This window comes from Gopherus flavomarginatus, chromosome 5, assembly GCF_025201925.1.
Source record: "Gopherus flavomarginatus isolate rGopFla2 chromosome 5, rGopFla2.mat.asm, whole genome shotgun sequence".
Lineage (NCBI taxonomy): Eukaryota > Metazoa > Chordata > Testudines > Testudinidae > Gopherus > Gopherus flavomarginatus.
In genome coordinates, this window is record NC_066621.1 from 107,476,612 (window position 1) to 107,499,507 (window position 22,896).

Genomic DNA, 22,896 nt, shown 5'->3' on the forward strand with positions numbered 1-22,896 from the left:
GATGTTACTCTTGTACTCACCCTTTTGATTGTCTTCTACCCAACATTTTTGTTTTAATTTATTGAAGAAGTTGTCCCTGTAATGGGAAACAAGCACAGTTTTCTTATAGAAACTTATTGTTTATGTCTGTTGGCTTGCTGAGAGCTGGCTTATAGCTATGTGGAACTATGCTAAGTAGTGATCAGATGTACTCAGTGAATGCAGATCATGGTTTTATTTATGTAAATGACTATTATTTATATTTATACTTGTACTGATGTACTCAAGTACAGAGCAAGTTTAAATAAAGAAGTATATATTGGGGGAAGTGCCAGAGTATGGATATGAGAGTGTATGTGTGTGTATTGTGGGAGCATTAATTCAACCCTCTCTCTGCATATGTATTATAGATACGGTCTTTAATTATAAGATCAGGTACTATTTTGGTATGGCACATTCAGCAGCAGTACAACTTCCCCATTGTTCCTTGCCGGTGTACATCAGTCTAATTATTCTGGAAGGACAACTTTGAGGGGTGAGAATACAGTTCAGTTTCTATAGGTTTGGCCTCTCATTGTGACAGACAATTTGATTGATGGTGTACATAATGTGGTTACACCTGTCGCGCTGCAGGGAGCTACAGAGCAGCTTGGGAGAGGGTAGCATAGGTCAGGGGTGACGGATTCTTCCTAAAAGTTGGGGACGGGCACAAGACCATGCCCCCTCCGTGGCCCTGCCCCCAAGCCAAGCCGGAAACTGGAATTGGACTGGGGAGCCCAGGCTCCTCCACCTGCTTGGGCTGGGGTTGCCCGACAGCAGCCCCTGGCCCATGCCCCCGCCCCCCCCAGTCTCTCCACTCAGGGCAGGTGGAGGGTCTGCAGCTCCCCACAGCTGTCCACGTAGCTCTTATTCTGACCCGGCTCCGGCTTCCAGCCTGGTGAGGGGGCTTGGGGGCCAACGAAGTGAACCCAGGCCATGGTAAGAGCATCTAGGCAGCTGTAGGGAGCTGTGGATCTTCCATGTGCCCTGGGTGGGAGATCCAGGGACAGGGACATGGGCCGGGGACTGCTCTTACCCCCCACCGGGCAGGTGGAGGGTCTGTGGCTCCCCGTAGCTGCCCGGGCTCCCTTGGCTGCTCTTACCCAAGCTGGTCTCCAGCTTCTGGCTTGGCCAGGGAGCAGGGCCTCAGGGGGAAGAGGATGGATACAGGGTGGGGCCTATAGCTACAAGTGGATGGACCAGGCCTGGCCACTTTCAGAAGTGGGAGGGCCATGGACTCTTGGCTCCCCTGTTCTGGTGCCCCTGGCACAGGTACATGAGCTCCCCAGCTGATGAGAAAAAATAGTATGTGATCATATAATTAAATAAAATATCATAATGAATATATAGCAAGGGGGGAAATTAAAAGTGCACAGGCAAACTTAATTTTGTCTTTTCCTAACATTTGACTTTTCAGTCTTAATGTTCTTTTTGTGTGTGTAATAAGTATTTACAGTGATAGGCAGCCTATCCACCAGTAATTGGAGATCAATGGGTGGGAGCAACCACAGACTTCACCCAGGGGGATAAGGAGGGCTGTGACAGACACATGCCACGATGTGTATATCTCTAGGGTCCAGAATAATTATGGGCTAGATAAAGACTTTAAAAAACATACTGCGAGATACTAACAGAACAAGCTGACTTAGGTTACTCTTTATGGATTATTCTTCTCGATACTTCCTTCTTGTAAGTTAAATCTTTTATTACTTATTTAATGTAAAGCACAGGGAAAATTTTCAAGACACAGTCATTCATGCAATGTGCCTGAAATCCCTTCACAAAGAATGCATGCACTCTGTACGAAAACCGAATAATTTTCACAACTTGCCATTCCATGACTTCTGAGAGATTCTCATAGCAGAGGAAGATGCTGTAAAGCTATTGAGATTTTATCAACTGCTGTCAGGAGGGGAAAAAAAACTCAGCAGCCTAGTTGTGGCTATGAAGGGAATGGGCTAATAGCACAGATAGTCATCAGAGAACATGTGAGCCCTTGAGACCACTTCTGAGATATGATAAAACATGTCTATGTATGAAGGAGACCTATCTCAGGAACCTTAGAAATCAAAAAGTATTAGTTTTAGGAAGATTAAATTTAATAGCTTTCTGAGGAAATTTGTGCCACTTTTTCACACAAAGAGACAGCAAGGTGCTACCATCTGTTCTATTAAGATTTCTAGAAGGTTGATATTGGAGATATACATGTGATCTTTCCAACATTCTGAATGGTAACAGTTGTCTATTATTTTAATATTTTAAAAACTGAGGCCATGTTCCTCTTCTACTGAATGCATTTCATATTTAAAAACTGAATGAGCTTTTACGTTTAAGAATGAAAATAAGATTTCATTTATTTTCCCCCAAAAAACCTCATATATAACTGATAAAAGTACTATAACAGCAGTAAAATCATAAATAAAAAGAAACCTAGTATAACAGAACTCTAAAGAAAGGGAACTCTCAGAATTATTAAGATATCATCAGACACATAACATTGCTGTAAATATTAGATGGCTCATATATATCGGGCTATAAATTATAGGTTAAAGTACAATTTAGTAGCAAACTTACACAACAGTGAAAATGTATTGTTGAAAGTACTTTTGTACACCTTATTTGGCTTCAGTTTTGCAGAAGATATTTTGACAAAACAGAAAAATGCCCTTAGTTTTTAGAGCTAAATGAGTTATTCAGAGCTATATGTTTTACAAGACAGGCAGTAAAGCCTTGTGGACAGGGCAATGGACTGGAACATGGGAGACCTGGGTTTCCTAGCTCTTCCACCGGTCCGTTGGGAGAACTTGGGCAAGTCACTTCCCCTGTCTATGCCTCAGTTTCCCCGTCTCTAAAATAGGGATAATGATACTGACTTCCTTTGTAATCAGCTTTGGGATCTAAAAATGAAAATCACTAAATAAGAGGTAGATATTATGCTATGGTATCTACAGAGCTTCCATCCCCATAGCATCTATCATAGGTGCTATACTTTAGGGCTCCAGTCTGCAAATCTCACATACAGACATATACACAGAAACATTTTTTTTGTGTCCATGCTATCTAAAGAGGTACTACTACTATTACTGAAGAAGCCACAACAGGGTATACATTAGCAGACTTGCATGCCTTGTGTGTGTTGCATAGGCATTCCATTTCCAGAAAAGTAGGCCAGTAACCTACTAATGCACCATCTGGAGTGGCTAATTGCTATTAAGAGTATGGATTATTTTGGTTATTCTAAAGAACGGGTTTTTAATGAAACGAATCCTTCTACTGGCAATATTTTTTCATAGTGGAAGGATGAGGTAAAATGGTAGGGGAAGGTTAAACTAATTTTCTCTAAAGTTTTTTGGTTGTCTTCTCCTGCTTCTCTTATATCCACATGTAATATAATGGATTTAGAGGAGTTTTCTTTTGAAAGCTGCCTTCTCTGCTAGCCTCTCTCCCCATTCTCCCTTGTTCCCCCCCCCTTCCCCCAGGTTCTCAAAAAGCTGAAGTGGGAACCTTAAACCAGCTTCTAAGTTAGGCCTCAGTCTAAACTTTAGCATAAAAGCTACCCAAGCACTTCAGGAGTGCTGGAGCTGGTCAGGACAAAACGGAAACAAGGTCTCAGAAAGAACCTCTCCTAGTCCAGCTGCTGAGACCCAAAAGCAGCAGGGAGTTTAAACTGAAGATAGGGACTGAGCTGAAAGTTTGTTTATGGCTCCCATATCATTTTAAGAACTAGGGATTGGAGGAAAAGTGATAGGTGGAGGTCCTTAAGGGGAAGGGGAGTGGGGCTTGTGATGGGTTCCCTCTAGAGTTCCATTTGGAACTGGGGTACCACTGAACCTTGCTGACCCACTGGCCTGGGCTCCCTTTACACTATTCTGCTGCAACTAGCCTGCAAAGCCTTCTTCCAGGCTCAAGGCTGCACTTTTACCAGCACACACACTGGTAGGGTCACACCCAGATGCAATTACATACAGACACTGTGATCAGCTCTGCATGGGGATTCTTCAGCTAAGGTACTTCCCAGCTAAGATACTTCCTTCTGGGGTATAAACTTAAAATTATACTGTCTTGCGCTACACAGAGAACTATACAGCGCAAGCCCATGAAGTTTGCCCCACCCTCAATGTGGAGAGGAATATACAACAGCTTTCTGCCCTGAGATATGATTTCCACACACACTGGTTTTAGACAAAGCAAAAATAACTTTATTAACTATAAAAGATAGATTTTAAGTGATTATAAGGGATTGCAAATAGATTAAAACATATTATCTAGCAAATAAACAAAACAGGCAAACTAAGCTTAAAATACTAAAGAGATTGGATATGAATAGCAAATTCTTACCTTAAATGATGATACAAGCAGGCTGCAGGCTCTTAAGGGACAAGCTGCGCTGTCTTACAGTTTAGAAATCCAAGTTTTTCCATTCACAGGCTAAAAATCCCTTTAGCCTGGGTCCAGCACTTAACCCCACTTCATAGCTTTGCACATGGCAGGAACCCTTTGTTTCAAAGCTTGGTTCCCATGCCAGTCAGTGGAAAATCACTGCTATCCCAAGATGGAGTCCAGCACCAGGTGGCCTAATCACATCTCTCTATAGTGTTCCAGTGGTCATAACTTGGAGACTGTCTGTAGCCGAGCATCCCCAGGAAGGCTTCCCAGTGGGATATAAGCTTCTTCTGAAGCTTATTGTTTTCCTAATGGCTCACTAACCTGAATGGGCAATTCCCAGCCAGCCATCTAGACCGAGACTCTTTTGCCTAGTGGGTGTTCCCCAGGTATAAATACATTTGTAATACAGATATATAATCATCATTCCTAACTTCAGATACAAAAATGATACATTCATACAAATAAGATAATCATAATCATAACCTTTCCAATCATATCTCTCATGACCTATTTTGCATGAAGTTTGTCAGAATTATGCCATATCATAATAATATCTCTATGAAGAATATGGAGTGCAGTGTCACAGGGCTGACAGGGGATTTATGCAGGAGGTGGGGAGGAATACTATAGGCTTTATAATCAAAGATTCACAGTTGCAGAAGTGAGCAGTGATTTTATGTACCTGAGCTATGGGTGCCCAACAGAAAGGGTCTGATTTTCAGAAATTTCTTAACATTCATCCTCTGAAAATCAGAAACCTTCAAGGTGCTTCCCAAAATTGAGGCTACCTAAATGACTAATCACTACTAAAACCCATTTAACACAATAGACAGAACTTCTTTTGTCTGTATGGTGATGAGATGCCAACTAGAGGTTGGGGCATAGCTGTAAAATCAAAGTCCAGCATCCCCATCTAAAGCAGATGTATGTTTTGTGGAACACAATCAAGGAGTACATATACAGGTATGGGAGTAATAGCCATATTTTATAGCCAGTGCGCAAGCTTTCTGCCTCAGTGGTGCACTAAATCAGTTTCATCAGTGCTGGAAGAGGAGACAGTACTGCAGTAGCCTTAAAGGAACATATATTGCATCGTTGGCTTCAGGAAAAAAAATTCTAGGGATTGCTCCAGATTAAGGGATCTTAAGAAAACAATCATTCTTAAACTCCACCACACATAGGGAACAATCTACTTAAGAGTTACATTTTACAAGTGTATATTTTTGTTGCTGTTTATCCTGTAAAACTGGAGCTACTTTCGCCTATCGCTAGATACTGATATCAGGAGATACTCAGTTCTTTACCTTGAAATTTGCCATTGCTTCCAATGGGAAATGCATGACACACATGAGCTAAGTTCTACAAAAAATTAAATGCATGACACTCCCATCTTCATTGAGTAGATGGTACACTGAATATTTTTCAGACCAACTAATATTTGTTTTGACATAGGGCATATTACTCTGCTAAGCATATTGCTGGTTATAAAAATGTATAACAATTAGAAAGGCATAATATAACAGGTATGCCATTGCCTCTCAAATAGAAAATATTTGTATCTTTCAGAGTCACATAAGTAGGATACAAACATAATCTTTACAAATTTTTAATGACACAGTTGGAATTCAGTCATTTTAGTACACAAAATTCTTTTAAAACATTATTTTATTTAACTGTAGTTTATAGTAAACATTGCTTTCACAGAAGTAGAACAGGGTAGCAACAAGCATTATTTATAAATTAATCCTCATGCATTTTCTGTTGTTAATAAGTGCACATGATTATAATACATGAAAACATCCAAAAATGAGTGTAATGCTATAAAGTAAGCTCCAGTTGGTTTATCCTAAGAATCTCCACATTTTCAGTGTTTTAAACTAGATATTATGGTCTAATGACAGAAATGGAAGAAGAAAGCTTAACCTACCAATCAGTCCAACATTAACTTAGCATTTGATCCAAATTCCAGTGAAGTCAAGAAGGAAAAAAATTCAATGAGCTCTGGAGCAAGACCTTCTAAAAAAAGGTTTTAAAGTATGGTTGCGGTTAGGAAAGTGATGTTATACAAGTGACATTGCTGGGTTCTGTATTTATTCTCTCTACATAACTTCAGAACAATTTGATCAGTTTGCAATTTAAAAAATAAATGTTCTAACTTTCCTAAATTCAGCCTGGGAACTAAAAGCTAGTATGTTTCATACATATTTGCCAGTTTTGTTGCTGATGTGCAAGACAAAGGAATCTGGCTGGCATTCCCTTCACTGCATTGCCTCAGCAGGGCTAACAATAAAAACATGTTTTTGTCAGTGAAGTAAGCAAACGTGATATACAGAAAGACATACCAGGATGATATATGACAAGTAAGATTGTGCCATTTTTACATAAACACTACTGAGTACAATGGATAGATAAAATGCATCTGAAGAAGTGGGTTTTTTATCCATGAAATCTTATGCCCAAATAAATCTGTTAGTCTTTAAGGTGCCACCAGACTCCTTGTTGTTTTTTCAGAAATGCAATGGCTTAGAACTCAGCTGGTGTAAATCAGCATAACAAGTCACAGCTTAAATTAAGAAGTTCCAACATTGTTTTGAAGATGACTGACCTTTAGCCAATGAGCTCATTTATTATAAAATGCAAGAAAAAATACAAACAATGACGTTAAGCCAAAACTGTACTCTACCACAACCAGACAGAGGTCAGTCTTTTATTTTTTTACACAGTAGAGCCAGCTGGATTCTACTGTGCTTCACACATCGGCAACTAAGTTGTCAGTTTTTTATTACTGATGATAGAATTAGTCCAGATTTACACATACGAGGGAATTAGCAAAATTGGTAGTTCTGAGGTTTTGAGTAATTTTTATGGAACTCTCACACATGCAAGCTCCCTCCAATGGGTGTTTGCCTGAGTACTGTCATGGTTAGAAGGCTAGCGGCACATTGGGCTGCATTGGTAGGAGCACTGCCAGCAGATCGAGGGAAGTGATTATTCCCCTCTATTCGGCACTGGTGAAACCACATCTGGAGTACTGCATCCAGTTTTGGACCCCCCACTACAGAAAGGATGTAGACAAATTGGAGAGAGTCCAGTGGAGGGCAACAAAAATTATTAGGTGGCTGGGGCACACGACTTATGAGGAGAGACTGAGGGAACTGGGCTTATTTAGTCTGCAGAAGAGAAGAGTGCGAGAGGATTTGATAGCAGCCTTCAACTACCTGAAGGGGGGTTCCAAAGAGGATGGAGCTAGACTGTTCTCAGTGGTGGGAGATGACAGAACAAGGAGCAATGGTCTCAAGTTGCAATGGAGGATGTCTAGGTTGGATATTAGGAAAAACTATTTCACTAGGAGGGTGGTGAAGCACTGGAACGGGTTACCTAGGGAAGTGGTGGAATCTCCATCCTTAGAGGTTTTTAAGGCCTGGCTTGACAAAAGCCTGGCTGGAATGATTTAGTTGGGGTTGGTCCTACTTTGAGCAGGGGCTTGGGCTAGATGACCTCCTGAGGTATCTTCCACCCCTAATCTTCTATGATTCTATCGTTCAGCTAACTTGTGCTCAGGCCTAGCAGGAACTCACACAGACGCAAGTGATCTGTAAGGAATTTTAACATTAATAACCCTGTCCAAGCAAGATCATCAGGTCATAGATCAAACAGCACAGCTTCAACAAGAATTTTGGTGGAACAGCCCAATACACCAACCACATACCACAAGTAAAAATTGAATAAAACTGAATAAGAGGGGGAACTTTGAGGATTGAATTCAAAGGCATTTTTTTTAACAGTCACGTCTTTCAGTTTCACCATCTCATATTCATGACTTGAGCACTAAGATTTACTTGTGTGAATACTTGTGGATCATGAATTTTAAGCTTAAATACTCAAGTATTTTTAATAAAACTAATTTATGAGAGCTAGATTCTGATACCCATACATTTAATATACCATATTCCATGAGCAATCCCACTGATTTCAGTAGGATTATTTGTGGACTAAAGTGCCATTTAATGTAAGTGAGGCTACCAGAATGTGGCCCGAGTTTATTTTCAGTATATAGAATCTTGAGTTTGTGCTGTATTTGGTTAGTTGCATAGGCTTATCCAGTTGGAGAACTGAAACAACATCACATGACTTATCTAGAGCGTAGGTGCTTACTCAGTGGGTGCTCTGGGACTGGAGCACCTATGGGGAAAAATAGTGGGTGCTGAGCACTCAACAGCAGCCCCACTATCAGCTCTCCCCCCCGGATGCCTCCCGTCCGCTGGCAGGTCCCATGGATCAGCGCCTCCTCCCTCTCCGCACCGCCTGCCCACTGCAATCAGCTGTTTTGTGGTGTTCAGGAGGATCTGGCGGGAGGAGGAGGAGTGAGGACGTGGTGTGCTCAGGGCAGGGGGTGGAACTGGGTAGAGCCAAGGGATGAGCACCCCCTGCCACTTTGGAAAGTTTATGCCTATGATTTAGAGAACAGAGTGGAGAAAGGTAATTCCATTCAATGTTTTGAAATTTGGTTTCATTCTGATTAGAAAGAAAACTCCAACATTTCATAATTTTCCTTGAAAGGGAATGGAATCTTGGCTCTGAGGCAATTTACGTCATGGAAACCCTGGGATCCCTGAGTCCAAGCAGTTGTCTGTCCATGTGCTGGGCAGGCAAACTGTCACAAAATCAGATTTTCAGCCTGGATTTTATCAGAACTTAAGGGGAAATCAGACTGTCTCCATAACACCTTTGGCTATGTCTATACTACTGCAGGATCGACACTGTTCTGATTGATGCACCAGGGAGTTGATTTAGCGGGTCTAATGAAGACCCGCTAAATCAACAGCAGAGCACTCTCTGGTCGACTCCGATACTCCACCAGGAGTGAGAGGAGTAAGGTAAGTCAATGGGAGAGCATCTTCCATCGACCCAGCATGGTGTAGACATGGTAGTAAATTGACCGAAACTACATCGACTCCAGCTGACTTAGGTCGACTTACTGCAGTACTGTAGACATAGACTCTCATTCAAATTCTGACTAAAGAATTTTCTTTGTCATTTTGCCAATCAGTTCTACTTTTATAGTTAGCCAACTGTGTTGATTTCAAAAGTTCACAACCACCTGTTAGTAAACAATTATCACTTTTAAAAATATCAGCTGAGAAACTGTGAATAAAATAAATTAGAGAATTTCAATGTCTCTGTAGACAGTTCATGAACAGGGAAAAAAGGCAAAGTTTAACAAAGAAGGGGGAGTGTTCAAAGGCACAAAGGTCGTTGGAATTGAATGGGTATTAGCTATTCTTCTCTTTGAACCATTGAATATATTCTTCTGAAAGATTAGAAGTAAATTATTTAGTGAACTGTGTTATGGGCATCAGGATTTCCTTGAACAAGCAATGCCTATATATCTCCCCTTCTATAACAATTCTACCCCAGATACTTGTGTATAGAAGATCTATACGAATCTTTATGATGATCTCTGTGGCTGCTGGATTATGCCCTACGCCAACTGCACCAAGTATCTGTGTTTTGACCTGTATCTAGTAAAAGTGGGTCTTTTTTTAGAATTTTGATTACCAGGCTTGGGGAGTGCTAACTACACTACCAGGGAGAAATATTAAAAGCCTGAACATTAGCTGCTAGGGGTAATTTTGTTATACTGAATAAGAGGTACAGTATTAAAAAGGTGAGAACATTTTTATTAGCGCATTACCTTTTTAGCATTTACTTTCCCCAATAAGCTACTTTACAAGTCTTCAACCCTTACAATATTTCCCTTCACTTCATTATGAGAAATCATGTCTCCCACTAAAAGAAGCTGGGAAGGAAAAAGATTACTGTAGCAAGAGATAAACAGTACAAGTAACTACTGTATGAATCAGTAACTTGGTGTTATAACTTCGTGGTGACTATAAAGGTGAAGAATGAAAAACCTTTGGCATTTACCCTCCTCAGTAAAAGACAGTAGGTTATAAGGATGTATGAGATACAGTACTTCAGGAAAGGATTAGTCATACAAGCATTCCTTCTCTGCTTTCATATCTAATTATGGTGGATGTTTATTCAAAGAAAAACAGTAACAGTTTGCAATCTCCTTGCTGCCAAAGAAACAGGGAAAGGCAGTATGACTTCTCCTTTTTAAAAGATCAAAATGCATCGACACATATGAGGAATAGTCTGACAAGTAATCACAGAGGCTGCCTCCTCCCCAGAAAGCACACTCTTATCATTAAAAGAGTTCAGTAAGGGCCTGATCCAAAGCTCTTTGAAGTCAATGAGAATCTTTCCATTGACTTCAGTGAACTTTGGATCAGACTCTTAAAACACTGAAAGTGAGGTACAGAGATCATCAGTATTTTGAGACCTTCACCACAAGGATTTTAACGTTACAGGGCTCACAATCCTGTCTGCCCATGTTATAGTCTTGAAATGTAAGTGCATTGTGGGGGGTTTGTGCCTTCCATTGAACTATCCAGCATTGGCCACTAATGCAGATAGGACAACGGACTGAATGGAATATTGGTCTGTGGTGACATGACAAATTCCTGAGCCCCTAGTTTCAAACTATAAAATGCAGATTCAGCTTCAACAGCCATTACTGGAGAAACACTGGTGTCTTGTATGCAACACATTTTCCAAAGCAAGATTTAATTATATGTGCAAGAACGAATCAGACAATTACTGTTTAATACTTCAGGATTGTATTTTACTGGAGACAAGTCAAAAGTTTCTTCATACGTTGTATTTCTTACAAGAAGATGACACTGTATTTCCTGATTGCTCCCGTCCCAGGTTGGCTATTGCAGGAGATTTGTGATAGAGCTGCCTGTGTGAAATACCCCCGTTCTCTTTACTTCTGAATTTGTACCTCTAAGCTCTCATCTGTCATCCTGCTTGTCCCAACTCTGTCCTCAGTCATGCTGAAAATTCTTTATATGTCATCATCTTTGAAATGTCATGACATTCATGGATCAATAAAATCCTTTAGGAAGAGCATGGGAAATGTCTGAAATAAGCTTTCTAAATTGAAAATGATTGTTTTAGGAAGATGAATAAAATGAATACAATAGAAGAGAACAAAATATGTTAACAAGGTTGATTTAATTTGGTAATTTTCTTCTGTTTTATATGATTGTCATACATATTACACATAAATAGGAAATTAATAAATTTGGGATTAGATGATACACGACACTGGAGGCTCTCACATAGTCTCACCATTTTAGTACTTTGTACCAGGTGATGTTTACCAGGATCTGTGAATTCTTATTTAAAGGAGTCATTTCAGAAGTGGCTTGGTTAATACCGTAAATGGAAAATGTAATTCAAATATGTACAGCCTTGGAGCAAAGATTGAAGAGAGGAAATATCTCCTGGTAGAAGAAAAGCTGCTACAGTAAAAGGACAAGGAAAGGGAGTTGGAATGACGGTAGAAAAACCATTAAAGCCTGCAGTTTAATAGCCAGTATTAACTTAGAACATAAACAGAATGCCAGGGTTCCTAAAAGCCTACAAGATTACTGTCAGAGTTTCAGAGTAACTGCACCTCTGTGAGGGCACCCACTTAAAATTTCTGGCTCCCAGCTGTCACTTATCTTGGGTGGAGACTCATATGTTTCTCTCTACTGACCAGGGTTTTAAGGCTGCACAATTCTGTATCTTACACAGTGATATACCCAGCAAGCCAGTTGGCCTAAAGGTTAGCACCTGTGCTTTGATGTGTATTGCCAACAGTTACAAGTTACCTCACACTAAGTAAGCACCTTTATTCTGAAGGCAAAAGCACTAGAGAAAAAAGATATGAACATTATAAAAATCCCTATATGCATGCTAGGTCACCAGATAACACCTATCAGCCTTATGGGACCCTGGTAAGCCGAAGTCTTTCCAACCCTTCCTCAAGGGTTGGGGCCCTTTGACAGAATGTCCTGTCCATGTGCTGGATAAGAAAGAAGGTCCTGATAGCCTGTTTTTAAGCTTAAAGCCCTTTCTTTGTCTTCCTAGTCTCTGGAATCCAAGTTTGAAATCAGTATATGCAAACCTCCAGGATGTTGACAGTGCAAGTGTTTAACCTTAAATACCCTGCACTGTTATTAGTTCCTGAAGGAACTGTGGTAACCCTTCTTTATGGAGTAGAACACAATCCTGTATATGCTCCCTGGTCTGCAGTGATACATAACCTTAATACAGCATGTTCTCCCGATGTACTGCATGTGGGTGCAATATCTGTCACAATTACAATACAAATAAAAAGTCTTACCAGAATATAACACAACACAGTGGCTTGAGATCTCAGAGAGTGAAAGTTTCTTTTTATTTGTTAATGCAAAGAATAGAAACAATATATTTTCTCTTAGAGGATTGCTTTGATCAGATGCGCAAGCAGAAACCTAGGATTATTTCCATTAGAAAATAATCCATTTTATGCATCAATAATATGGAAGTTTTGTATAATTCTTAAGGAGATTCAAAGTAAACTCAAATTTTCAAATGACAGAGGAATAAGATGATCTAAAAACTGGGATTAATATGGGGGAAAACATATAAAAGTATGTTAAACAGGTAACCTAAAAGATAATAATAAATTGCTAACAGCTTCAGTGAGTTCAGGAAACAACAGGATGAATGTAAAATAAGAGATTGTAAAAACAGTGGGAAACATTTGTTACTGTATATATATTATGGGTTTTATTTCATGTTTGAAAGTAGTTTCTTTAAACATGAAAGATTATATATTCATATTGCTGCAATATCCCGCCATGATCTAAGATCTACTGTGAGCGAGTAACTATAAATACCATGACATTCTAGCCGTAAAATAAGCTACAGTAAAAGGGAGAAATAACACAAAACATAATAATAATAAAAAAAATAGGTGCAGCTCAGCTACTGCACCAAGTTTCTGCTCAGCACACAGAATGCAATGTCTGAATCTGCACTGACTAGGGCCCCAGTAGAGGTTAGAGCAGTGTTGGTTGTGGTAACAGTCCCCAAGGGACTTTATACCAATCTGAGATAACCAGAATAGAGAGTCTCTTTATCCCTCTCTACCTGCATCCATGTGGCAGGACCCCTGGGGGGAGGATTGTGTAGGAGCAAGCTATGACAGCTTGGTGCCCAGTGGCGACTGTCCTGTATCAGTGGAATCCTAACTGGGGAGTCATGGCTGGTTTCCACTCTTTGCACAGATGAAATAGACAACACTAGAGAATCTGGCCCATAGAATTTACATTAGCATGTGAACAGCCCCTGATGAGCAAGCTCATACTGTATATTTTTCACTTTCATTGGACTGTGTGACTGAGGGTTTTGGAATATACTGATATGAATGGCTAGGTATATGGTTCTACACTGAAGAGTGTTATTTAAATTGCATGGTTAGGAACATAGAAATTGGTCTACTGGAACAGGCTAATGGTCCATCAAGTCCAGAATCCTGTATCCAATGGTAGCTAGCACCAACTGGAAGGTGAGAGAGGAGAAGAGGAGGCAACACCAAGGAAAATAAAATCATTGAAGTAGAGTCTGTGGAGACAAAGTGGTCACAATTACAAAGCCAGCATTTACCAGTGTTTGAGATCCCTTGGTGTTTCTCTATCCTTAGGTAAATTAGAAAAGTAGTATTTCACCTACTATGGTGTGGTAACTCTTGGTAATTGTTGACCATTTAATGATAATGACTGTAGAAGGAGAAGGAGAAGCAGTCATGCATAGAAACACAAAATCCTGAGGATGGAGTAACTTTGAAGGCAGAGGACAGACTAAAGAGGCTAAGGATGCAGAAGAGATACTTGAACTTGGCCAGGAGCAGAACAGGGGGAAGGGATAGCTCAGTGGTTTGAGTATTGGCCTGCTAAACCCAGGGTTGTGAGTTCAGGGGGCTAGACTCAATGACCTTTCAGGGTCCCTTCCAGTTCTAAGAGATAGAATATCTCCATTAATTTATTATTATATTTATTTATTTATTATTTATGTTATTATTTATTCATTTATTATATTATTTACAACATTCATGACCTTAGTAAGAATGGGTCTCAGTAAAGAAGTCAGGAGTCAGATTGCGGATGATCCATGAGAGACCTGGAAGAAAAAACCCTTGAACAGAGGGAGTAGATGACAATCACTCAGTAAGTGAAATTATTTAGAGTATTTAGAGTTAAAAAAAAACCTAGATAAATTCATGGCAGATAGGTCCATCAATGGCTATTAGTTAGGGTGGAGAGTGATGATGTCCCTAGCCTCTGTTTACCAGAATCTGGGAATGGGCATCAAGAAATAAATCACTTGATTACCTGTTCTGTTTATTCCCTCTGGGGCAACTGGCATTGGCCACTGTCAGAAGACAGGATACTGGGCTAGATGGACCTTTGGTCTGACCCAGTATGGCCATTCCTATGTTCTTATAATCATTCAAAAAGCTCTTGAGGAGTCCCTCACAGAACTGTTTAGTTTAGTTTAGCTATCTAGTTCGTAGGTGTGGTTTAAAGAAATATTATAAAATAGGACTTGCCTAAAAGACACGAACAATGAATATGAAATGGTCCAGTTTAAACACTGCAAAGGTAAACAGTGGGGCTGTCTCATCTTAGACCTTTCCTTCTTTGACATAAACAGTATGTAAATAAAAACAAACACATAATTCTCCCCTAGGGGAGAGAATGAACCACACGTGACAGATGTTAGTCACGTCACATGGTGCAGTAGTGGAAGGTACAGTAGTGGAAGGTGCTCAGGTAATACAGGGATGAGGGCAATTTAAGAACCTACACTGAACAGAACAGATCATACCCCAGGCACAACTTCAGGAAAGAGAGCATCTCAAGGAAACACAGTCCTTCTGGAGATTCCCAGAGTACAGGAGAATTATGTAAGCTGCACCATGCCAAGGGATAGTATTCCAGCATGGTAGGGACTGGCAAGACTGTGGCCCTGCCAATTTCCTCTAAAAGGGCACAGAAGCAGTAGTCCTTGTGCTCTTCTGAATGTAAGAATGTCCACTTGTACCTCCTTCTTCTGTGCCCCTGCACAAAGGCCAGGGATAACTGACTCCTTAAAGCAGACCTCAATTAAAAATCAGTAGCGCTAGGCCTTGGATGTGTTTTTCTTTTTAAAGCATTTAAACTCTAAGGTGAAATTGTACAACATCCTCACTCCTTTTGGCCCTCGCTTGCTCATCTGCCCTCAAAGCGTTGCAGCTGTCTCAGCAATGTTTCATTTCAGCAGTTCTTTTGGACACACTGTTCTCCCAAAGCTTTGCATTTCCTTTTTGCTCAGAGGCTCAAAGTGTAAGGTTTTCCACCCACACCCATAATTCATGGCCAACCTAGAGGATGTATTCAGGCTTGCTATGCAGAGGACGGCTATCAAGCAAGTGGCTGAAAATCTAAAGGAGTTGTTTGCTGGAGCTAGCCTGTGTAATGATCAGTTTACTGCAGCTCTTGTAAACATACTAATTAAGGTTTAGTCATGCTAACCCTCAAAAACTTCTACTGTAAAATGTGTGCATTTATTGATTGTATATGGAATGAAATAGGAGGCTCTATCTACAGCTTAGCCACTACTGTGATAACAGTTAATATATCAACCATCTCACACTGAAAAAGTGCCTGTGGCATAAAAGCAGTAGGACCCTGTTCACATGTGTTTTGCTTTGCAGTGTGTCAAATTGACTGTCATGATACTGTTCACCAAGAATTTTCTGTGCAGTGCTGCAGGCTTCTGTCACATAGTTTTGAGTCACCTGCAAATTGGCTTATCAATTTCAGTTAGAGAAATAGCGGCGGACATATTCTGTAGTTGTGTGCACACTCCAAAAGTGTTTGCAGAAGCATTTTAATGCAATAAATATGATGATGTATTCTGCATTTTGTTTTCAGTTTTGGCCACTATGTACAGTATCAGACACTCCTCTGCTAAGCCTGTGCAAGAGCCAAAAAACAAGTGGGCACGAATGCAAATATATATGTGCAGCACTGCTTTGATCATAACAATTGTAGCATGTCTCTGGCACATATTTGATTTGGTAGTGTGGAAAATATTACTGCTGGTGAGATTCAATATAAAGAACAGTATTTCTTTGAGTGTCTCTTTGAGACCTTGTAATGGATTAAAAAAAGCATGGTGTGATCAGTACACACAGAAACTTATTGCCAGCTCTATGATTGATCTCACATAGTCAAACGGTTCCAAAACGTATTTGCTTATTTGTGGTAATGGATATCATAAGAATATGAAAATATTTTGTGCCCAGTTCATTTCAGGATAGGAAAACTGCCTAGAGATAGTTGAGGATTTCAGTAAATATTGTTTTTAAGAGTGAATTTAGGGTTGGTAGCGATAGGTTCTGGCCTGAGAGCTCTAGAGGCTGAAGTTCTCTATTTATCTACAGAACAAAAAGATTTAGTGCAGGCAGCAGGAGTACAAATTTCCCCACACAACTAATATGTTTTGACCTCATCCTGGAGCGAGCATCCTAGGATGAAAGCATAGTACTATCCATCCATATCCATTTAAGCCTTCAGGTCTCTTGTTAATAGGGGAGCTAGTTAATGTCAACTGTGGTAGTACTTTTTATAGTGTAGCCTGGGTTGAGACCAGAATCTCATTTCACATAGGTCATGAAACAGCGCTGAAACAGTAATGACTTCAATTCATGATTGTCTTACACAGGATTTGAACCTCTGCCCTCAAGGTTCAAAACTCTACTCCCATCTATCCAGGTTGTCAAGCAGTTTTTAAAACCACATATGTAGTAGTTTCTGTGAAGCCCTGGAGATTTGGCTATTGTGCAGTACAGTGCTAATCCTAAACATCATAACAACTGAAAATTCAGGAACCATTCAGTGATAGATTATCAGTTGTTGGTAAGTTGGGTCTTGTTTTATTTTATATTTATACTCTAAACGGTCCAGGTCATTACCATGGACTAAAAAAAAAAAAAAAGCTTCTAAAATATCATTTTAAATACAAGATGGGAGAGATAATACCTTCTATTGGGCCAACTTCTGTTGGTGAAAGAGTCAAGCTTTTGAGTTTACACTGAGCCCTTCATGTAAGATCAAAGCATCTCTCTTTCACCAAAAAAATTGGTCCAATAAAAGATATTACCTCACTCACCTTGCCTCACTAATATCCTGGGACCAACAAGGCTACAAAAACATTTTAAATACAAAAGTGTTTTGAGGGGCATGAGGGAAAAAAAACCCTTAAACATTAAGATGTTTGCTCTTTGATGATTTACAAGTGGTCAGTTCATTGAAAATTATTTGTTTTCTTTAAAATATGAGACTTGGATTAGGCAAACTCAAGATTCCCACCTCCACCTGCAATCTCACCCTCTGACTGGACCATTTATAGAAAGAAATTAAATAATTACTGTATCCCTGCTTTTCATGTGAAAGCCCCTTTGCTTTGCAGTGGTAACCTATGGAGAGCTTCATTAAAATCAATAGTGATGTGAACATGGGGCGGCAGGGGGAGGGGGGAAATTAGGGCACCGTTTAAAAACGTAAATTATCTATTTTAGTATCTGAGGGATCTGTTATACTAAATCTAGACGAATTCCCTGTGGACATTTCATCCACTTCACAAAAAACCCATATAATTTGCCACCATTGGCAGGCTTTGCTCAATAGAGGCCCAAGTCTGGGGTATTGCAGGTCAGATGTACATTATGCTGGAAGAGTTGTGTTGGAATTTACACTCACTGAAGGCCACATACCCTCCTTGGATGTGCATGGGACAAAATCGTTTTGAGGTCACTGGGAGTTAACCATTCATGTCTGAAGAGAAATATGTTCCACATGCCAAGACTCTCACTAATTATTCACTCCCATGAACACTATTCGCCAATAAGCTTGAAAGAAAGCTCTTCCCAAGGAGACCCTCCCGCTCTAGGAAGTGACTCATATTAGTATCTGAAGATGGAATTTGGCCATAAATCTTTAGACTTCTTTGTATCCCTTCGAACTAGCTGCAGCTTCATTAACGTTGCTCTTTGTGTGGTATTTGACTTAACCCATAGAAACAAAGCAATGCAGCACAAAGACGGGGAGATAAAGAGAGATGTACTTGCAAAAGAACTTCTAAGTAGAGAGAAATGCAAGAAATTAAGCTTTCCTGTGCAAGTAAGCTTTAAACAAAGGCCAGGTACTGCAGGACTAAAAATAAACTGTTCTGTTTGGTTTTTTGAAATCACAAATAAAGCTGTTTAAAAACATATTACAGTTTCAAGATTACAGTTTCATTATTTAGACACACAAAAATGGAATGTCAGAATTTGATGGTGAAACAACTGGAGAACAACCATTATTCCTGACCAGAAATACTTGTATTAGTGGTAACATATTAAGTGGCATATATAATTATCTAGGGCTCAAAATTCAATCCTAATTTATGCAGGGTGTAATTCACCTCATGCAGAAAAGCTGTGCACCATTTAAGTCCTGATAAGATCTGTTTTGAAAGCATAAGTGGGATCTAACTGATGATTAAATATTGTGATGGCACTCTGGATAGGGATATATTACCATCATTGCATACAGCTTACTGACACACGGATTTTGCAGACACTTAAGCACATGCTTAACTTTATGCAGGTGAGTAATCCCATTGAAGCAATATGACTAATCGATATACTTTAAAAGATGTTGTTAAGTGCTTTGCTGTATCAGGGCCAGAGTGCTTAGTACCTCACAGGATCAAGCCCTCCAAGAACAGCAGAATCAGCCCTTTAATTTAATATTAGTCCATTTGTTCTTTCTTTGCAGGCCAAACCTTGCAAACCCAACTAATTCTCGTTGGCAAGAATTATGAGAAATTTCACATTAATAGGTAGAACAAGTTTAAAGATATTTTTAATTCATCTTTTTCTGGAATTCACTTTCTTTTCTGACATAATACAACATGAGGATTACAAGTATCTGCAGAAGAGTAATTAGAAATGAAACATTGCCCACGTTATTAAAACAGACTGATCAACTAAAATAGATGTATATTCCAGTCCCAGTTGACTATGCCATTTTATTTGTGTGGATATAATAATAGCAATTAGAATTAAAATAGAACGAAGGTTAACTATTTCAGTTCAGAGGCAAAAATAGATTCAAGTGAAGCAAGTACCGCCTACATAGACAAGGCACCATGATTGTGTGATAGGTTATATGCAGAAAATACAATGTACTATGCAGCAATCATCCTTAAAATGTTGGACCAGATCCTGTCCTGCACCAGGGATGCTTTGTGTAACTTTGGCTTGGCAAAGCTTTCTTAACCAATTGCCTGTGGATTTTCTCAGCCAAGGAAAAGGACAAATGGCCAGAATACTGCTGAGCTCCAGTTTTCTAGTTTCTGCAACAGTCCTTGGACCACTGCTGTTGGTACAACCTAGAGCAACCCTGAGGAACAAGGAGATGCAAAAGTGTCTTAGCGCTATCTTTGTGAAACTCTGTACACTCAGAGGATCTGGTCCATTGTCCTTTACTCCTTTGCAAGTAATTAATGTTACTAGGGCAACACCCCAGTAGATTTAAGTACTTAAAAGTAATACATGTTCACATTTTAATGGTGTCCCCTTTAGTTGCAAAGTGTTCCATGTTAGGACCAAATTCTGCTGGAGCACTGAACATAGGTGTCTTTCAAAATGTCAATGCCAACAAGGGGTACTCAGGGCAGAAGTCTCCTGCCCCAGTTCTTGAATCCCTGGAAATTGGTCCAAACTGTCCCTCCTTACCACAGGAGCCATGATGGGGCTCAGGAGTCAGCGGATAAGGTGCTTATATTTTGCATTTCTTCCCCCTGATCTAACGGTGACCACTCTGCCTAGCAGGAATAACTGTTACTTCAGCTTTTCGTGGAAATGTTAATATAGTACAAAGCATGTGAGTGTTAAGTTTCAGTACCAGAAAAGTATTTTTACTTAAGCAGTCTCTGTTGGTTGACACAGGAAGTTGCCTCAATAACCAGACTGCAACTGCCCAAACCTCTGATGGGAACTTTATGTACCCACATAGCCTTGCTGAATCTGTATTATTGAATTTGGTTACTTAGTTTTTTACCTATTATTTTACTGGTTATTAAATCTGTGTTTAATTAAAAGAAAAATAATTAGTGGAGATCCTGGACTCATAATTAGAGTATCAGAGGAAGGGGAAGCTGTGAGAGCATCTCAGAATAAATGTTAAAAGTCCAATATCACCCTTGCCTGTTGGCAATTTCACCAAGAGGCTAACGGAGTATGAAGTATCTAATTGAAAATATTTTTTAGGTTATATTTAAGGCATGCTAGTAGGACAGTATGGTTGTGGTCTGTATTTCTACCACACACACTGTACTTCCTGTGTGAATGAGCAGAGGATTTCATTTGATAGGGCTGTGAATCTGGCACCTTTAACCAAAACTGTATTCACTTTACGTAGATGACCTCAGGCTGTTGACTTGCAGCACAAACCTAACATTACCAGAGAACTACTTCCATGAATTAGTTCAAGAGAAATTGTGTCAGTAGTACAAAGGGGCAGTGGGACAGGAAAATAAATACTAGACACTTAATGAACCTTGAGACCTTACCCAAATTTGACTAAAACTTATGTTTCTGAGATACCTTGGAATAGAGCTGATCAGCTTATCAACTGCAATAAATTATCCAGCACATTTATTGGTTTGTAAACTGATCCTGGTTTGTGCAAATATATTAGTTACTTACATGCATTCATCAAAGAATTTATACAAATAGTTTTTAACCTAGGGATTTCTTGTGGAATGTTCACGTAGACTATTCACTAGAGCTTAAATGTACACCTGCATAGAGGTGTGAATTTCATTCTATTTGTGTTGTGTTATTGGTTACATGCTATTGTTTCTGATCCCTGACTATATGATTGAAACATTTTAAACAGGACACTAACTGAACACGAACAATTCTCAACCAATACCTTTGTCTGAAAGCAGATAAAAGTATTTATACAAAGAGCAGCCATTATCTATGTGTGGGTGAGAACAAAAGTCCATTTGCATGAATGTTTGCCAATAGCAAATAAAAAGGTCAAGGACCCTAACAGCCAGTGGCAGTTGGTGCCCACGCTCTCTCCCTCCACCAAACAAATTATTTCTGAAGTTTCCCCATCCCTCACTATACAAAATAATTTCTGATCTCCCAAATAAAATAAGCCAAACTGCTGAAAAACTTAGGTGTGCTTTCTCCTTCGTCTTGAGTTCCTTTGCTGTAACTCTCATCACTGTTCTTCTATTTCCTCTGGACCGCTTGATAAGAATGGATGTAAGCAAACAATATGCATTGTAATATAGCTAAATGTAAATGTATACCTAGGAACAGGTGTGGCTCCAGGCACCAGCGCAGCAAGCACGTGCCTGGGGTGGCAAGCCATGGAGGGCGGCCTGTCGGTCACTGTGAGGGCAGCAGTCAGGCTGCCTTCTGTGGTGTTTCTGCGGGAGGTTTGCCAGTCCTGTGATTTCGGCAGTAATTCGGCGGTGGGTACGCTGCAGGTGCGTGACCGGTGGATCTCCCACAGAACCGCTGCCGAATCTGTGTGACCGGGGCAGACCTCCTGCAGAAACGCCACCAAAGGCTGCCTGACTGCCGTGCTTGGGGTGGCAAAAAACATAGAGCCGCCCCTGACTAGGAACAAAGAACATAGGCCATACTTACAGAATGGGGGACTCTGTCCTGGGAAGCCATGACACTGAAAAATTTGGGGGGGTCTGGTGGATAATCAGCTGAACACAAGCTCCTAATGCAATGCTATGGCCAAAAGGGCCATCCTGGATGCATAAACAGGGAAATCTTGAGTGGAAGAAGAGAAGTTATTTTACTTCTGTACTTGGCACTGGTGCATTTGCTGCTGGAATACTGTGTCCAGTTCTGGTGTTCACAAATCAAGAAGGATGTTGATAAACTGGAGTGGGTTCAGAATGATTAAATGATTAGAAAATATACCTTATACTGATAGATGCAAGGAGCAAAGTCTATTTAGCTTGACAAAGAGAAGGTTAAGGAATGACATGATCACAGTCTATAACTACCTATATTAGGAACAAATATTTGATAATGGGCTTTTCAATCTAGCACAGAAAGCTATAACAGGATCCAATGGCTTGAAGCTGAAGCTGGACAAATTCAAACTGGAAATAAAACATAAATTTTTGAAAGGGACTGCGATTGACCATTAGAACAATTTATCAGTGGTCATGGTGAGTTCTCCATAACTGGCAATTTTAAAATCAAGGTTGGAGTTCCTTTTTGGAGAGGATATGTTCTAGTTCAAAAGGAATTATTCCAGAGAAATTCTCTTGTGCTACATGGGATGTCAGACTAGATGATCACAATGATTCTTTCTGGCCTTGGAATCTATGAATCTCCTTCTGAAAACAAGCTGGCAGCCTCAGGTCACAGACTTCCTTTCCACACACCTGCCAGCAGGTCACTCACTTGCAGGACCGGCGCTAGGGGTTTGAGTGCCCTAGGTGGCCGGCAATTTCGGCGCCCTGCACGCT